Raw genomic sequence first — 18,632 nt, forward strand, 5'->3', positions numbered from 1 at the left:
ACTCTCTGTCATGATGCACCCAGACGGGTACGGTCAACCGACGTTGCGGGCAATGTGAAGGCTTCAAAAGGGATACATGGAACACCGGATGTATCCTGAAATGAGCAGGTAGGTGCAATTTCACCGCCACCGGGTTAATATGTTTCACAACCTTGTAGGGCCCTATAAACTTTGGATTGAATAGGCTGTGTCTTCTGAATCTAATGTGCTTCGTGGACAACCACACCAAATCCCCACGCTTGTACACCGGACTCGGCCTACGATGTTTATCGGCCTGCCTCTTGTAACTAGCCTTGGCCCGTACCAGATTCTTGCGTGTGGCAAGGAGCACTTTGCGAACACGCAACAACCTCTCCCTGACTTCTGGCAGCTTATTGCACGTACTAGGCAATAACAGAGGGGTGAATCTGGGATGATGCCCATACGTACAAAAGAAAGGAGTATGTTGTGTGGGTGAATGTTGGGTGTTGTTATATGCTATCTCTGCCACCCACAACCAATCCACCCAAGCATCTGAGTTGTCCTGAATATAACAACGCAAATACTGCTTCAGAGTCTGGTTTAGCCTCTCAGTTTGCCAATCGGTTTGCGGATGGAAACTGGTGGACAATGAGGGCGCTATCTGTAACTCTGCGCACCAGGTCTTCCAGAAGCGGGCAGTAAACTGTGCCCCCCTATCAGACACTATAGCTCTAGGGAGACCGTGTAGCCTTACAACGTGAACCAAAAGGAGGTGAGCAAGCTGACCAGCTGTAGGGACCTGCTTACATGCCACAAAGTGACCCATTTTGGTTAGGTAATCCACAACAACAATGATGGCGGTGTTCCCTTGGTCTTTGGGGAGGCCGACCATGAAGTCCACTGAAAACCTTTCCCAAGGGTGTTCTGGCGTGGGCAACGGTTGCAGGAGTCCCTGAGGTTGTTGTCGATTAGATTTTGTCTGGGCACATGTCGTACACTCCATCTACTTCTGTACATCAGGCCGCACAGTGGGCCACCAAAATTGTCTCAACACCTTCTCCAACGTTTTCAAGTATCCTATGTGTCCCGCACAAGGGGTGTCATGACACCAAGAGTACACAAGCTTTTGCAGAATGATTGTTGGTAGGAGTACTTGATTTCCTCTCATGGGTACCCCATGTTTCATCTTCCATTCAGGATGGTGCCTAATCCATGTCCTTCACACACATGTTTGTACACCGTTTCTCACTCTTGAGAGGAAATCCATGGTTTGTGTTACCCCAACCACTCGAGAAGGATCGATGATCGCTCTATCTGGTTTCAAAGTGTGCATTGTTGGATGTTCTTGACGGGTCAATGCATCAGCTTTCTTGTTGTTGGTGCCAGGTCTGAAAGTGACAATAAACCGATATTCTTCAAAGAATAACATCCATCGCAATTGACGCGGTGTAAGATGTCTTGCGTCCCTCATGAATTGCAGATTCCGATGGTCGGTATATACAGTGACCACTTGTTTTGCACCCAACAACCAATGTCTCCATTCCAGGAAGGCATCCCGGATGGCCAACAGTTCTTTTTCGGCAATCGTGTAATTACACTCTGCCGCACATAATTTCCGAGACATAAATGCGATGGGATGCAACACTCCGGTGGTCTCGTTTCTCTGGGACAGTACGGCACCAATCGCAACTTCCGAGGCATCCGCCTCCACTATGAATGGTAATTCTGGATTGGCATGAATCAATATCGGTGCCGTAGAGGAGATTTTTAGCTGCCCGAAAGACCGCTGCGCTTCCTGATCCCAAACAAAGGGGACGTTCTTCCTTGTAAGGCGTGTTAGCGGGGTCACCAATCCAGAAAAATCACGAATGAATCTCCTATAAAAGTTGGCGAACCCTAACATGCTCTGTATATCCTTGATGTTACACGGACGCGGCCAGTCTTTCACAGCCTTGACCTTTCTTTCCGCCATCAGCTGTCCCGATGGGGTAAGCATCACTCCCAAAAATTCCACGGTGGTAACATGGAATTCACATTTTGTGATTTTACAGTACAGTTGATGGGACTTCAGGGCTTGTAACACCTGGCTTACGTGTTCTTCGTGATCTTCCATGGAATCCGAGTAAATTAGGATGTCATCAATGTATACGACAACATTATGATCCAGGAATTCCCGTAAAACTTCATTAATGAAGAATTGAAATGCGGTCGGGGCATTACATAATCCAAAGGGCATCACAAGATACTCATAAAGCCCATACCGCGTCTTAAATGCTGTCTTCCACTCATCACCATGCCGTATTCGGACAAGGTGATAAGCCCCCCTCAAGTCTAGCTTGGTGTATACGGTGGCTGATCGTACTTGCTCCAACAGGACCGGTATCAATGGCAATGGGTATTGGTTTTTTACCGTGATGGTATTCAAGGCTCTGTAGTCAATACAGCATCTTTTCTCGCCATTGGCCTTCAGGATGAAAAACAATGGCGATGCTGCTGGGGACCTAGAAGGCCTGATAAATCCAAGGGCCAAGTATTTATCTAGGTAGGCTCGTAGGATTTCGTTCTCTGGTATCTTAAGTGCGTATATTCTGCCATTGGGCACCACAAATTCTGGAAGTAGATCAATCCTACAGTCATATGAGCGATGAGGGGGAAGTGTCTCGGCCTTCACATCGCTGAACACTTCTTCGTAAGCAGCATAACAAGTAGGAAGGGAGACTTCTTTTTCCGCGGCAGTAGCAATTTGTAGTACTGAAGCCAATGCCCCTGAAGGGGTTATCCGTTCATAACGGCAGTGTTCTTGACAAAATTCGGATTGAAAATGCACCGTGCCGGAGGTCCAATGGATATGGGGTTCATGTTTCTTTAACCACGGGAGTCCTAGAATGACCCCATACTGAGGTGCCTCTATAATATTGAATGATATTTCTTCATGGTGTATTCCTTCATAGGAAAGTACGTATTCCGGGGTATTATACAGTATGGGTCCTGCAGTCAGCTCTTTACCGTCCACTGCATATACCGTTTCCGGATGTTCTTTAGCAATCAACAACACCCCTAGGCGCTCGGCTTCCGTGAAATCCATAAAACAACCGGTAGCGCCCGAGTCGACCATAGCTCTGATGTTCCTTTCCTTAGAAGCAATTACTAGAGACATGTGTAAAAACAGATGAGTCTTCTCAGTTTCTTTTTCTGGTGTGATGGAAGGGATGGTTATTTTGCTTGATGGTTCCCCTCCGCTCACCTTCAAGCTTTGTAGTTTTCCTGTTCCGTTTCAGTGAGTCCTGTGGCTACCTGTCCAATCCTGCCCCTACCAGGCTTGGGCTTTACCGTACATTCTCTCAAGAAATGTCCCTTCTTCCCACAATATAGACAAAGACCTTGTTTCCGACGGTTGTTCTTTTCACTGAGCGTCAACGAGGCTCGAACTGATATCCATTGCTTCCGGCACCGAGGGATTCTTTTCCACATGCCCTGTATGTTCATATGGTAGAACAGGTTTTTCCTTCGTCCGATGATCCCCTTTTCGTTCTTTCATCCTGTGATCCAGGCGTAAAGTGAGTTCTATGAGTGCAGAGCAAGTATGAGGCTGCGGATGGATTTGAGCCAACACATCCTTTAGGTCATCATTCAGGCCTTGATAAAAAAAAGGGCAGATTGTTTGTCTTCAGGCTAGTTTGTTTCAGCCACCAAACGAGGGAAACTATTCAGATATGTTACCAAATCTGAACCGCCTTGTCTTAATTTCAGCAGGTCCCTATCAGCCGAAAAGGTTTCAGCCCGCCTGTCAAAGGTTTTCTCAAAAGCAGCACGAAAGTCATCCCATGCATATAATAAGGGGTCATCTTTCCTCATGACAGGGACTGCCCATTGGGCTGCCTCACCCCCTAAATGTGAGATTAGAACAGCTACTCTCGCTTGATTAGTGGCAAAAATGTTTGGTTTGCACATAAAGTGCAACAATACTTGTGTTATGAACACTTGGACCTTGTTGTTGTCACCGTAAAAGCGTTCAGGTGGAGCTAGGGGAATTTGAGAGGGCATCTCCACTATCACTGAGGTAGAAGGAACCTGGCTCCCCCCTCCCTGGGTCTGTGGCATTTGGGTTCTATCCATTCTGGCCTTTAATTGGGCATTCTCTGTCCTGGCAGCTGCCACTTCTCTATTAAAAGCTGCAAGTTCAACTTGAACCTGCGCCAGAGCTGCCATTCCATCGTCTAACGTGGTCATGGCGTTTTCCAGCACAGCCGAGAAGATGGAATATTCGTAGGCAGATAATTCTGTCAGGCTCCGCCTCTATCTCTTCGGAGCTGTGCTGAAAGACCCACACCTTCCCCCGAAGAACTACCCCAACGTCTGGGTTAAAACACAGACCATTAACGCAGTTTCACAGGGGAGGGAAAGGAAGGGAACAGCGGGGAGGGTGATCTGGAATGACAAATGAACATGCAATTAGAATAAATCCCCCCCTACCCACTACTTTTCCACACTTCTGCTGATCAAACACCATGTAAATATCACACACTTTCCCTCATACCTGTGAAAGAAAATAACTAGGAATAATGCGAGGAGAAGAGACTTGAGGTGATACCAGGGACTCTGTTTCGCTGTGTAAGAGACAAAAGAACCTGCATGAACCCTGAAGCCAATAATCACTATGCTATTCACTCACAAAGTCCACACATACCATCTTAGGGATAATCACCTAACAGCACAGGACCCCTTGTCTTTGATACCCACTCTCGTTTCTCCTGCATGTAAGATAAAATAAACAAAATTGTGGAAGAAAAACAAAAGACAGCAAACAGGGTTAATTCCTCCTTAACGTTGCTTGCATACTGGAATCACTTATGTTTATAGACTCGTGTTGCCAATCCAGTAACTCCAAACTTGAATTATGCACTTAGGCAACGTTGAGCAACTGCATCAGTGAATATGCTCACAAGAAGTCCTCACTGAACAAATGTGAACTCTCTCAGCCGAGCGAGTCACAGGGAAACCATTACACACGCAACTTGCGTGTCCAGAACTGGAGCTCAATAAAGTCTCTTCAACATCCGTAACACACGCTGACCGCGTGATTAGAACTGTGGTCCACAAAAGGTGTCTGAGGGTTTCAAGGGCACCCGTAACAGAGAACAAAGGCTTACCGCTACCACCGTTTACCGCACAAATACCTCCGGGCTCAGCAGAATTATCGGCGCCATCGCTGCCTTCTGATGTGGTCTTTATTTCCGGGTGTGCGCCTGATCTCGCGTCTTCTGCATGACGCGATTCTCGACATGCCGGGAATTGTAGTCCAAACACCGGCCGTCGCGGGACTCGGCGATGTTCGGTGCTGTTCCTCACGGGGAGGGTGAGATCTGACAGGGAGACTGTTCCAGAGCTTAGTGAGTGCTACCATGAAGCTCCTACCACCCCAGCTAGCTTTGTGAACTCTGGGAGTGGATATTAGTTTTGCTCCTTCTGAGCGGAGATGTCTTCTAGGGACATACCAATTAGCGAGCGTCTAAGGAAGTGAGGACCAGTATCATGAAGTGCCCTATAAGTAATGAAAAGGGCCTTAAAGATAATACAGCTCCTAACCGGGAGCCAATGCAGCTTCGGAGGATTTTTTCCAACTTATTGAAATTTTGGAATTCCTAACAAAAGCCTAGCGGCAGCATTCTAAATCATTTACAACTTACATAACTGTTTCTCGGGTATACCAAGATAGAGCCCGTTGCAGTAGTAATGTTAAAAGGAATAAAGAGGGATAGACTGAAAAGGTAAAGAAGGATGGACTAGTGGATGCATGAATAGGTGAATGGATGGATATATATGTGGATGAAAGGATGGGTGTGTAGACTGGATGGCTGCAAATTGTTTACAGCTGAGTCAGAAATTCTAGTGATGGGGCGAGATAGTGCCCTTTGGTCCAAACAGTGGTGGCCTGACAAACTAAAACTTGCGCCCCTGCCTAGAACGGCAGTAAAAAACCATAGGCTTTTGGATTGACAGTGAACTGTCATTTGATGCACAATCCATGGCTTTAGCAGGATCCTGCTTTGGCCTCCTTAGAGGGCTGAGACCTTTACTTGCTATTTTGCACCAAAAGTCCGCCAAACCATTCTTCAGGCCACAATTTTATCGAGGTTGGACTACGGCAACTCCCTCTATCTAGGCGCCAACAAATCCTGTATTGCTCACCTCCAAAGAATCCGGAATGCAGCGACTCGCGCCCTGCTAGCACTGCCCAAATTGTGTTCGGTTGCGCACCTGTTGCCTAAGCTGCATTGGCCACCAATAGCGAAAAGAATTCATTTTAAGTCTCTATGTGTGGTCCATAAAATTTTGACACATCAAGGACCGCCGATTTTAGCGGATCTGCTGGTCCAATATGTGCCAAATCGCCCTTTGCCATCGGCTAACGCTGGTTCGGTTTGCACTCCCCGTTTTCACAGAGCCAAAGCAGGCGGTCGCTCCTTGAAAGTTTTGGCAGCTTGCCTCTGGAACTCTCTTCCGATCCCTATTAGAGGACTTCAGAACCACCTGGCTTTTCGAAAGGCTATAAAGACCTGTCTCTTTCCAGCGTAGGCTGCTCTCCATCTTCCGAGTGGTCTTAACCCTTGCTTAGGTAGCACTGGGACGCCCTGTCACTGGGGCAGCTATGCGCTTTACAAATCTTAAAATAATAATGATAGATGAATGGATGAAAGTATTGATGGATGAGGAGGAAAAAGGATGGATGGCAAAAGGATTGATGGATGAGTGGGTGAAAGTATGGATGTATGCAGGTAAAAGGATGGGCAGGTGAGAGGATGGATGGGTGGCTGAGAGGATAGGTTAGTGAAATTATGGCAGATTAAATGTAAATTTGAGAGGATGGATGGGTGGGTGGGTGAAAGGATGGACGACTAAATGGAAATTTGAGGGGATGGATGGATCAGTGGGTGATACTATGAGGTAAATAGATATCTGAGCGGATGGGTGAGTGAAAGGATGAACAAAAGAATCAATTAATGGATGAAAGTCTTTATTGATGGGTAAGTCATATGACAGAAGTAAGGGGTGGGTGTATGGATGGATGCATGCATAGATGACGGAGTTATGGATGACATTGTGAAAGATTGAATAATGAATGAATGGATGACCGAATGTAAAGGTGATATGGCGGATATCAGTGGGTAGATGGAAGGGTGCAAGGATGAATGGATAGATACTTAGAGAGAAGAGATAAGGGAGCTCATTTAGGGAGATAGGGCTCACATGCTTTACTTACTTGGTGCCTTTAGAGCCGTGGTTCAAACTGGGGGTATTTAATTTTCTGGCTACGCCCTTAGTGAGGAGGACACTGACGTGAATGAGATGCAAGAAAATAATTACAGAAGGAGAGAGTGAAAAGAGGGTGCTGATGAGGAAAGAGATGTGGTGTGAGATGTGGAGATGGAGCATTTCAGAAAGATGTGGGTAGAAAAGGATATAAGTTTCTAACCGAAACCCTGCAGAGGAAAGTGCGTTGTGAAGTGGAGAACAGGAGTGATTGAGGCCCTCTGTTGACCTCAATCCCTTCCACAGACCTTAGCAATGTTTAATTCACTGTATCATCTTCTTAGAATTCAAACATTTTCATTTCTTATTATTAACAACAAAACCATTGATACTTCTTTAACTGACACCTTCTAACAAGCATTGATAAAGCCAATCCCGCTGGCTTGTTTTAGGCATGTCTTGATGCAATAACAGAAAGCTCCTACCCGGCCATCAGAAAAAGCTGTCTGTGTGGCTCGCAGTGGGAAGCATAAGATTTTAGTTTGTGTTTTAAACTAATCCCTTAGGTATATAGGCTACACTGCTTGGAAAGGATTCCTGGTTACTCTTTGACCATATCCCTTTTGAAGACTCACCCACCTTTCTAATCCCCCTGAAAGACCTGGCCGTGTTTCATTCACTCTTGAAGATTCCAAGCATACCATATGGCAATAATCGTAACACAGCGCTACTTCTGTCACCTTCAGTCAACCATGCATGCTTGGTGGCCACACTCTTCTAGTAGCCATGCCTCATTCACAAGGGCCACGCAGAAAACGCGTTCTGAATGAGCAGTGAGGGTTTTAGTATCCACTCCATCCACCCTTTGCCCTATTTGTGTGGAAGCATTCCTTGGTCAACCGAATTTGGGGATAAGGATTTTTGATAGGCTATTGGTCACTTCCTCTCATGGGAGCATCCCTTATGCTTTTTTCCGGATGCAATCTCCTTTTTAGGTCTCGCCTGTCGATGCGCATGCGCATCGAGCAAGGCGAGAGTATTGGGACTTATTAGGTCTCGCCTGTCGATGCGCATGCGCATCGAGCAAGGCGAGAGTATTGGGACTTATCCGCTCTTTATCCACACTGCAAGGAATCGTGGCGATTCCTTGCAGTGCCCGTGACTTTTAAGCTCAATGCGCATGCGCATTGAGCTTAAAAGCGCGTGCACGTCCGTCTTTGTTTACCCGCTCCGCCCCCTCCCCTTCCCGCCGTGTCGCATTTCTCCTCCCCCCTCCCCTCTCTTCCCTCCGGATTGTTTCTTTATTTGACCCGCTCCGCCCCCTCCCCTTCCCGCCATGTCGCATTTCTCCTCCCCCCTCCCCTCTCTTCCCTCCGGCTTGTTGCTCTTACTCGCTTTTCTTGTTAAGAATTCTACCCTGCGTGTAGGCTAGCCACCTCACGCCACAGTGTCTTTATTCTACCCTGCGTGTAGGCTAGCCACCTCACGCCACAGTGTCTTTCTTGCTCTTTCGGCTTCATCTCAGACCCCGTTTTGTTCCCAGACATCCATGTCTCTCCGTCCTTTCTAATGCGCCTCGTGTCTCGATGTTCTCTGCCTCTCATGTCTCTCCCTGACCCAGTTTCCTTCGGATTTCTGTTGTTATGTCTGTTGTCTTTCTACTTCGTCCCATCCAGAGTGGTCGAGTTTCCTGGTGTACAAATCCTAGAATACAAAATAAACCAAGACTGGGTAAATTACTCACACATGAGCCTAGGAAATATGATGCTATTTAATTAACCCCACCTCTCTGCATTCCACGGGTCTCCTTTTAACACTTGTACCGTATTGTCGTCCGGCCCGTGTTTCCTACTGCTTGATCCAAATGTTCTGTCTCAAGATTACTAGAGAGCTCCGTGTGGACAGGAAACCATTATATCCAGCCCTGAGCGTAACCTGCACGAATCTAATTTATCATGTTCGTTATTCCAATCATAGTGGTTCTCAAGTAGACCCATGCCATGTGATGTGTCCAATCAGGTCTAACTCTTTTAGCAAACAGACGGGTGCATTGTGGGACTTGTAGTTTCGTGCCTAAGATTGTAACGGTAGTCCGAAAGATTACAACACGATGTCGGCTAAAAACAAAAGGTGTTTGAAACTGTCACGTGACATGAGAACACTTCGCAGCTATTCTTGGTGGCTGTTGGCGTCTTCACAGCCTTCGTGGTTCTAAACTAGCACCCCAAACTAACATTTCCACAGACATCACCTGCCATAGGAAGAGCGGAAATGCATTACATAACGCAAGTATGAAGATGCATTTCTGTTTTGCAATCTAATCAAGTTGCACTTGCAGAGTATGCCTGGAACTAGCTGACACACGCTCATTCCTCGATCTTGTTTAAAGGTGGAGGGTAGGGGTGACTGTACTCCTCAGCAGGATGCTTCCAATGGGAGCAGACCTTTTCCGGAGCAAACAGCCCGGTACTCGGATATTATGAGTGCCAGAACTTCATTATTTCTATTTCAAACACGGGTTTTGAAAGGCAGCAATCTTAGCATGGCCTTCACTCTCTAGAGCAATTTGATGATGCTAGGGTCTCCACGGGCCACTCTGCAGATGCCCAGGGTACACCGAGTCAGCTGTGTTTTAGAGCCAACTTGCTTAAAATGAAAAAGATCAAACTTGAAGCCTTTTTATGCAAAGTGAATTAGTAATATATATATTACGTCTGGATCAAAAAAACGAAAGCACATGGCATCAGCTGCTAAGTGACATGCAGATTTCCCCTCTTCGAAATCGCCTATGGGGAGGCAACTCCCGTTCTACCCTCTCTGTAACTCACCCCCAAACCCCGTACCTCACACAATTACAGGTCTTCCCGGGGTGGTGGTTGATACCCTCTGATCGGTCGTCAGCGCTTTAACCCTCTGAGCTAGCTTTATTAATCCAGCTATCAGCAAACAACAAATTGCACATTCATGAACTGTACATATATTGTGGGAGTAACCCAACATCATTTCTTGGCCTTTCATCATGTATAATTTACGTGTAATCTGGGGTCATTTGAGCACGAACACTAGTACAGATGAGTGGAAATAAATAAAAAAGCCCTCTGCTTGCATGCTACTTTCGCGGCTCCTTTGATGTGCGTCCATTTGCCACCAGCCACTTAGCCACTTAGCCAATTTGTGTGCAGGCGCCGCCTCTGCTGGCGCGCGCCGCCTCTGCTGCCAGGCTTCAGTACACCAGGCTGCACACCCCTCACCCCCCAGTCACTTCATCCGCGCCCACTTCACACGCGCTCTGCAGGTCATAAACAGGACCATCTGCTCCACTCCCAGCACTGCATGACCATCTTCAAAGCAAGCTTGTAACACGAGCTGCCCTCAGACGTTCCAAGACACACACTTTTAATGCTTCTGAGGTCGATAACATGAGCCCCGTTGCATTGACACACACTGCCCTCACACACACAAGTTACTGTCACACACACACAATGCTCTCAGACACACAGGCTGCTCACACACACAGGCACTGTTCACACACAAGCACTCACCCTCAACCCCTCACTCACCCTCACTCACCCTCAACCCCTCAACATCAACCCCTCACCCTCACTCACCCTCACCCTCACTCACCCTCACCCTCACTCACCCTCACTCACCCTCACCCTCACTCACTCACCCTCACCCTCACTCACCCTCACTCACCCTCACTCACCCTCACCCTCACCCTCACTCACCCTCACTCACCCTCACCCACTCTCACCCTCACTCACCCTCACTCACCCTCACTCACCCTCACTCACCCTCACTCACCCTCACTCACCCTCACTCACCCTCACTCTCACTCACCCTCAACCCCTCACTCACCCTCACCCACCCTCACCCTCACTCACCCTCAACCCCTCACCCTCACACAGTGCAATAGGTCTCGGAGCATTTGAGTTAGAGCTTTTAGAAATGTTTATGGCTTTTTTTTTTAAATTCTTTAGCATTGGCTACAGGAAACAAAAATGCTAAAGATTTACAAAAAAACCCATAAACAATTCTAAAAGCACTAACTCTAATGCTGCGAGACCTATTGCATTTCCAATGCTTGTCTACTCTTTATCCACACTGCAAGGAATCGTGGCGATTCCTTGCAGTGCCCGTGACTTTTAAGCTCAATGCGCATGCGCATTGAGCTTAAAAGCGCGTGCACGTCCGTCTTTGTTTACCCGCTCCGCCCCCTCCCCGCCGTCTCGCATTTCCCCTGCCGCATCAAAGGCTTTCACGGCCGGCCGGCCATGCTTTCAGTTTCACGACCGGCCGGCCGTGTAAGGACTTAGGTGAACAATTTCTCGTGCCCCGTTTCTTTCACTTTGTGGTGTGCAAAAATAACATGAACGGGTTTAGCGATTTCTTTACAATCCAATTAGATTTTTTGTTGTTGTCCAATTAAACAGCTGCCAGATCTAATCGAAGGCGCTATGTAACTTCCTGGTCCGTCACTCAGAGCGCCACGTCGGACCAGCCCCACACACATTTCCCTAGCTTTAGTGACACTTGGGCACCCACCACCTGGCATGTATTTATCTCCGCTCGCTCACAATGGCGTATTATACATTTTTAAAGTGGGGTTTGTTTTATAAGTCATAACTCCCCTCCCCCATGCTTGTCTCCCCTCCCCCTGTCTGGAAAAGTGTCTCTTGTTGGAGATGCCGCACTAGATCCCTGGCCCTGTGAGTTCCCTGAGTGACCTGGCCCAGAGCATAGTCTAAGTGTGTAAATACTTTGGTGAACTTTTGATGTATCTCACTTTTTCAGTACAGGGCTATTATGCTTTCTGAGGGAGATCAGAACACATCCAAGGTAAACCAAGAACTAAATCTTTGAAACGTTGTTAAACCCCCAAAAAGTTATTATTCACTTAGTTATGTATGTAACGGCAACAACATTTCAAACAGAAATGTTGTCCACAGGGAGAGTAACCCCACATATCATGAAAGCGAGATTAGGTGGTAGTGTACTACAGTATTTAACGTAAGACACAAAGTGATTGATTAACACTGAAAACAAACAATATTGTTACCACCTAGTGCTAACAACAAACGCAACTAAAATGTAAATATTCAACATGGGCCAGTGAGGGGCAGTAAGAATTCCACTTGCAGGAGAAACTGTGTATATGTGTATATATATATATATATATATATATATATATATATATATATATATATATATATATATATATATATATATATATATATATATATATATACACACACACAAGGCTACACCGTTAGCCGAAACGCGTCATCCTGTCTGTTTTGTTGCGCATCTGGTTAAAATAAAAGTCACTGTTGCCAGCCGTGAGGAAAGTTATTTGGAGTCCGTGTTTCTCCTTGTGGTGGACCGGAGTGGTAATTGGATATAGATATATATATCCAATTACCACTACGGTGGAACTGAACCCTACACTTCAACAACTAACGTAGTGAACTAGGCTTTTTGTGCTTCGTGTAACATTTCTGTACTTATAAGTACAGAAATGTTACACGAAGCACAAAAGCCTAGTTCACTACGTTAGTTGTTGAAGTGTAGGGTTCAGTTCTGTATATTGTTTATGTCGGCGTTAACATTGCAAGAGAGTTGTTTGCCACTTACTGCAGGTGATGCATATCTTTCCCTTTCTGGATATTCGAGTAGTACTTCTTATTTTCCTGGCAAGACGTTTATAGCAACATACAATCCATTGTTCTTCTCTTTAACATGCTCCAAGGCATTCAGACATTCCTATCACTCGCTGACTTATGTATTTATTTCTTTTTCTGTTTTTTTTAGAGAATACCAGACCCAATGGTGAGCAGACCACCACATATACATAGGTTCGAAGCCGGTATAGACATATACAATTTTGCATAATGGAGTTTGTTGAAGCTAGGATCAAACATATAAAACGCCTGCGGGATATATCTTTTTTTAAGATATACATGTATTGTAAGATTACAATAGGCTTATAATATTGTTTTGGGATAAAAACGGTCATTGGTCAGTTAAATGTTATCTTTAACAGTTCTTGTGTGGAAATGGCATTGAAATAAAAGCATGCCTATTTTCACATTTTTTATATACCTTAAGTCACTGTATATAAGATCCTTGATAATCCCTCTTATTCCACACCTTGTGGCCTTACCTCGCATCTTGTGCTGCTACTCAGAATTACTGTGCCCTAAGTGCATAACCAACATGACTTTGAAGCTTACTTACTCCCCTAGACCTTGCTCTTATGCCTGGAGATTTGCAGATTTGACTGACTCCAGGTGTGACCATTGCACAGAGACATTGATGTAAATTAGCAGTGGCTATTGCTACCCTTGGCTTGCAGTTGGATGCCTCTTGCACCGCCATTGCTAGTCCTGGTCTCCGGGGTCATAAATGCAGAAGCAGATATTAAAAATTAACTTACTTTCTGTATTTTACACTCCTTGCCCTTCCTACTAGCCCTCAGCATCAAACCAGAGGCGGTTGTGGTGCTAATGGTGTGATAAGCACCAACCCTGTGACATCATTGGGAAGAGGCCCTTATGCACTCGAGAGAAGTAGTTAAGGCCTACTTCTGGCTTGTCCAGAGGATATACTTCAACCCACCTAAACTCTACGCAGCAGGTAGAGCAACCTGCCTTCAGTGCTTTGGAGCTGTACAAAAATATTACATATGACAAAGGCCGCACAATGATGCATACTTTTTTATTGGGGTCACAGACGTGCTTTACAATGTTTGAATCAGGATTGGACTTCATTGCCAAGAGTGGCCATGTTGGGTCTCCAAGTGCAGCAAATACTCCTCAAGTCATTAACAACATTGCATTTATTGGTTGTGGGTAAGGACATTGTGCAAAAATGGGGTAGCCAGGAGGCCTCGGATGTGAAAATATAGTGCAGTGGCATGGATGTTTGAAAAGCAGTTGAAAGATTGGTATACGGTACCGAAGGCAGCCAACGAAGTGTGGCTCCCATGGATGAAGTTCTCTGGCCTTTCATAGGTGTGTTGTAGTCCTGGTATATCCCTTCGAGGATGCCATTTAGGATGTTTTGGGAGTGTAAACATTATCTTGCGTATTTTCTGTACAAATAAAGTTGAGGACGTATTTAGGGCAGCATGCTGATGCGCTGAGTTTTGTGTTTTTTAAATTTTATTTACTATGTTGTGAGGTTTGTTGGTTATAGGTTGTATTAAAAAATCGGATACTTAATCAGTTGGTCAACGAGTATGTGTGAATTGGTGACTTTACCGCATATAAAAATATGTCCTCTCCTTCACACTCAAAGCTTTAGGTTTTTCACCAGGTCATCACTGCAGCTGAATCGCTTTCAAACTGTACAAAAAAAAATCATAGAGACGTATGAGAGAAAGAGAACAAACAAATCTATCTTGAAAACAAAACCCAGTTCAACAAATTTGTTCACAAATATGACATCCGACATCTTTTGAGTTTGCTGCAGCTGATAACTACCGTCTCACAAAGCTGGGAAGCGGCTAATCGTAAGATTTACAAGGTTATGAAATCGGAAATAATTGTACAGATACCTGTTATACTTACAGGGAAAAAAAGTTGATATGCAGCCTTAGCCCCAGATCTGTAACAGAACCGGTCTCGTGTGTAGCGCCATTTGTAAAATAAATATAAGAATACATGTCTTTGATGAAGGACACAGCCAGCAAAGCAGGACACAACGTCTGAACTCCACATCCTGCGAAAAGAACACCTACCCACTGTTGTGGCTTGAAGGAGTGGTCAAAGCAAGCCCATTAGTATAGCTATTCGAGTTTCCTAACAGGACCCGACTGTAGGAGAGTAGGGTCTGCAATCCTATGGTCACCCCCGATTTTTGCTTTTTGCTTCACTGGTTTACGACTTTCCCTGGCTGTGGGCCTGCTAATCAGACCCACAGCCTAGCTGTTCTCTCTCTAAATTGACAAGCATGTACCTTAGGTGCATTTACCAATTGGTACTGGGCCACCTTATCAGTCCCTGTACAGCATACCTTAGGTATCCAGGGCATAGGTGTACCCAGGGCCTACCAGGGGCTGAAGCATGTATTATGCCACCCCTGGCTGGCCATCTAAACAGACACAACTGGCTGCATGACAGCTGGGGCAAGGTGGTGTAATCACCATTTGCTTTAGATATAGTATCCCTATATCTAAACCTAAAATGGACACATATATTCTTATCAGTCACTCGTATGGCAGGCCTTATCAATCCTGAAGGCAGAGTGCTTGGAATTATGTGAGATGGTGCTCTGGCATGAGCTGAGCCCGTTTTCAGCTTGCGGAACCAAGTCCTAATAGCTGTTCCATGATAACGCTATACCATATACTCTTAAGTGCATTATGAACCTCGCGGTCAAATGCTAACTTTGGTATAGCATTATCAAAACATGTCGAGTAAGGTGTCATACGAATTGGAATACTACCCCCTCGCCACTTCTGGCGACGGGGGTAGCATTCCACCCTTCTAGAGGGGCACGACATGTATGTAACTGTAAATCCCGGTTAAAGTTAACTCGAGCCTCAGCATCACAAAATGGATGCTGCCACCACAGACACAAGTCACCTCCTGCTGCTGGGAATCCTTCCAGCGAGGGAGGCTTGGACAAAGGGTTTCCTGCCTTGGGAGGTGCTAGCACCACCCCAGACAGGATTTTGTGTATTAGGTAGGACAGGGCTGAATGGAATGAGACATGCCTGGGGCACACAAGGTGTCCCTGTGCATACTCCGGTCTAAACCAGTTCCTGGGGCACTCCAGCCCCAGAGCTGGCGCAAGACTGGACAAAGGATAGGGGGTGTAACCACCCCCCTTCCTGGTCCCACCCAGGGGAGGGACCTAGTCGTAGTGCAGCCCCCTTTAGCTGAATAAAGGTAGGAGCAGGTCCCATTCCCAGTTAGATTAATCTTTACAACTTCCACGAAGAACTCTTGACCTTCGACCTCCAGAACATCAGAAGACTGAAGAATCTCCCCTATGGTCAGGGAGTGACCATCCTGCTTCGCAGGAACCATCAAGCTCCTGTGCGGTTTGCTGCAAGTACTTCCTTCCTGGAACCCGACGACCCAGCTCGACGAGACCCGGACCTCCAGACTCCTCTGACCTCTACCCACATCCACAGCACAGCTGAGACCCGTGGGTGCGACGAGCAACTTGGAGACGGCCATCTTGAAGAAACCTGCACAGCGCTTCCAGCACGACCGCCGAGGGATCCTCGAGTGAGTGCACTGGGGTCTGAGAAGCCCCACACCAACGCAGCTTCTGCACCAAAGACCAGCCCCCCAGCATCCACGAGATCTGCGATGGGCCCTTTTGCCTGGTTGCTGCTTGTCCTGTTGTCTGGTCACTTGGCGGCTGGCTAGTGACCTCTGAGACGACGACCCGAAGAATCCAACACTGCTGGTCTGGTCCCCCAGACTGGCCCTTGCTTCTCTGTGAACGAGAAGCACCCCGGACCCTCCTGGTCCACACCAGACACCATCTTTGTTCCACCGCGTGGTTTGCACTTGCCAAGGCCTGTTGACCAGATCGACGATCCAACACCGCCAACAGCAGCAGACTACGTGGGACAGCTCGTGCCCCCAGCCTGGTCGTAGAGAACAGCTCCTGGTCCGCGCAGCTACAGAGAGAAGTGTCCCGTCCTCCACCTGACTGCGGCGACAGCACCTGGTTCCCTCCTGGTACCAGCACCGTCACTGGCTAGTGACCGAGACTCTGTCCCCTTCCCTTTCAGGGCTTCTTCTTCCTCGTTCCATCCTTGGAACCACCGGACTCCTCCATCTGGCTGCCTGCCAGCAACTCCTTTTTTCAGGCTTTACCGGGATCAACGCAGCAAACCCGACCCCACTTCAGCCCTATGCACCCGCAGCCTGTGGGTTAGGTAACTAAAGCTTCTAGGTGCTGAAGTCCGTGTTCACTATCCTAGTGTTCAGGTCCACTGTTGTTTTCCCTCCATCCAGCCGGGTTCGTCCGGAATCCGTAACTCTTTAAACTGTAGCATCCATAGACGTTGGTACGCATCCCGTGTGAGAGTTTCCACTCTGCACATGAGTCCCGTGGGCCTCCTGCTTCTTACTTACCTAGTCAGTAGCGTAGTCCCAGCAATCCTCCAGCCTCTGGATCTTCTTACAGTACTTTCTTTCCTCGCATTCCATTGTTCTGAGTATATGGTTTGTCGTGCCCCTCGGGCACCATTGTAAATCGTGCAACTTGAGTGTATTTTTTCGAAGAGTTTGTCATGTGCTTAGCCCTCTGACCTCATAAAGAGTTCAGAGGTGTTGTTAGTTAATAAATACATGTTTATTTTCATAACTACCTTTGTGGTGTCCTTTCATGTGGTATTCAAGGGGTTATATGTGGTAAAACAGCTGGCTTCACATGCCAATAGAGTTTAGCCTAAGACTGCTTTGTCCATGCTACCATTAGGATAGCTGGTCTATAAGGTTGACTTACAACCAATCACCATAAGGGTTGTTTGGACTGATACAAGGTGATCGCTAGAACTAGTGAGCATCATATATCAGGCCAACTTCTCACATTGGTGTGCAGTGGTTGGGATTTGAGCTTGCTGTTGTTTTTACCAAATATAATCTTGAGATATCATTTGAAAGATCACATAAGGTACCCTAGGTACATATAACAAGCTTAGAAATACTCTGAGTTCTACTGAACCAGCTGTTGTAGTAGAAAGGGAGTAGCACACCTTGACTACAACTCTTAGCAAGGGATCAGTAGGTAAACCCATAGTGTAGGTAAGTGCACCACTTACACCTCACTAGAAAAGCATGTCTACCACAGGAGAGAACTCAGTGGCTCCCCTTCTGGCAGTTGACCCTCAACAGGTCATGTCAAGATATGCAGCTCTTAGCTTCCAGGAGATGAGACAATTGTGTACCTCCAGGAAACTAAAACAGGGTTCTAACCCTACCACTCCTTTTCTGATAGGTCTCTTAGAGACATATGATGCCAGAAAGGCTTCTAACACAGGCCCCTCTAATCCAGATGGGAGCATGCCCCCCTTAGAGGGAACCCTTGGTGATCCTGACCTTAACCTCCATGGAGCAGAAAGTGACGAGGAGGAGGAATTATCTGGGGATGAGGCAGACAAAGGTCCAGTAGTAGTCAGTAGGCTCACCAGGACCAACTTAAGCATACATGAGAATGGAACTGGGGGACCCCCAGGCCTATCCTCAGGCAGGCTTAACCTTGGGAATAGACGAGTTAGGTCTCACTCCAGAGGCTCTAACAGATCTATTCACACCCATGTCTCTCAGGCATCTTCTCAGAGAGGGATGACATCCCCTCAGAGAAGAGAGCATGAAGCTAAGATGAGGGAAGTCAATCTGAGGATTGAGAGTGAAGAACTTGCCCTTGCCAAAGAAAGACTTGCCTTTGCCAGA

General features: G+C 46.6%; 1 protein-coding gene across 2 annotated transcripts in view; it reads left to right on the forward strand.

Moving 5' to 3' along the window:
- ARHGEF16 (Rho guanine nucleotide exchange factor 16) overlaps nucleotides 1-18,632 on the forward strand; it is a 340,813-nt gene that overhangs the window by 128,973 nt on the left and 193,208 nt on the right. The window lies entirely within an intron of this gene.

Source organism: Lissotriton vulgaris, chromosome 5 (genome assembly GCF_964263255.1).
Source record: "Lissotriton vulgaris chromosome 5, aLisVul1.2, whole genome shotgun sequence".
NCBI lineage: Eukaryota > Metazoa > Chordata > Amphibia > Caudata > Salamandridae > Lissotriton > Lissotriton vulgaris.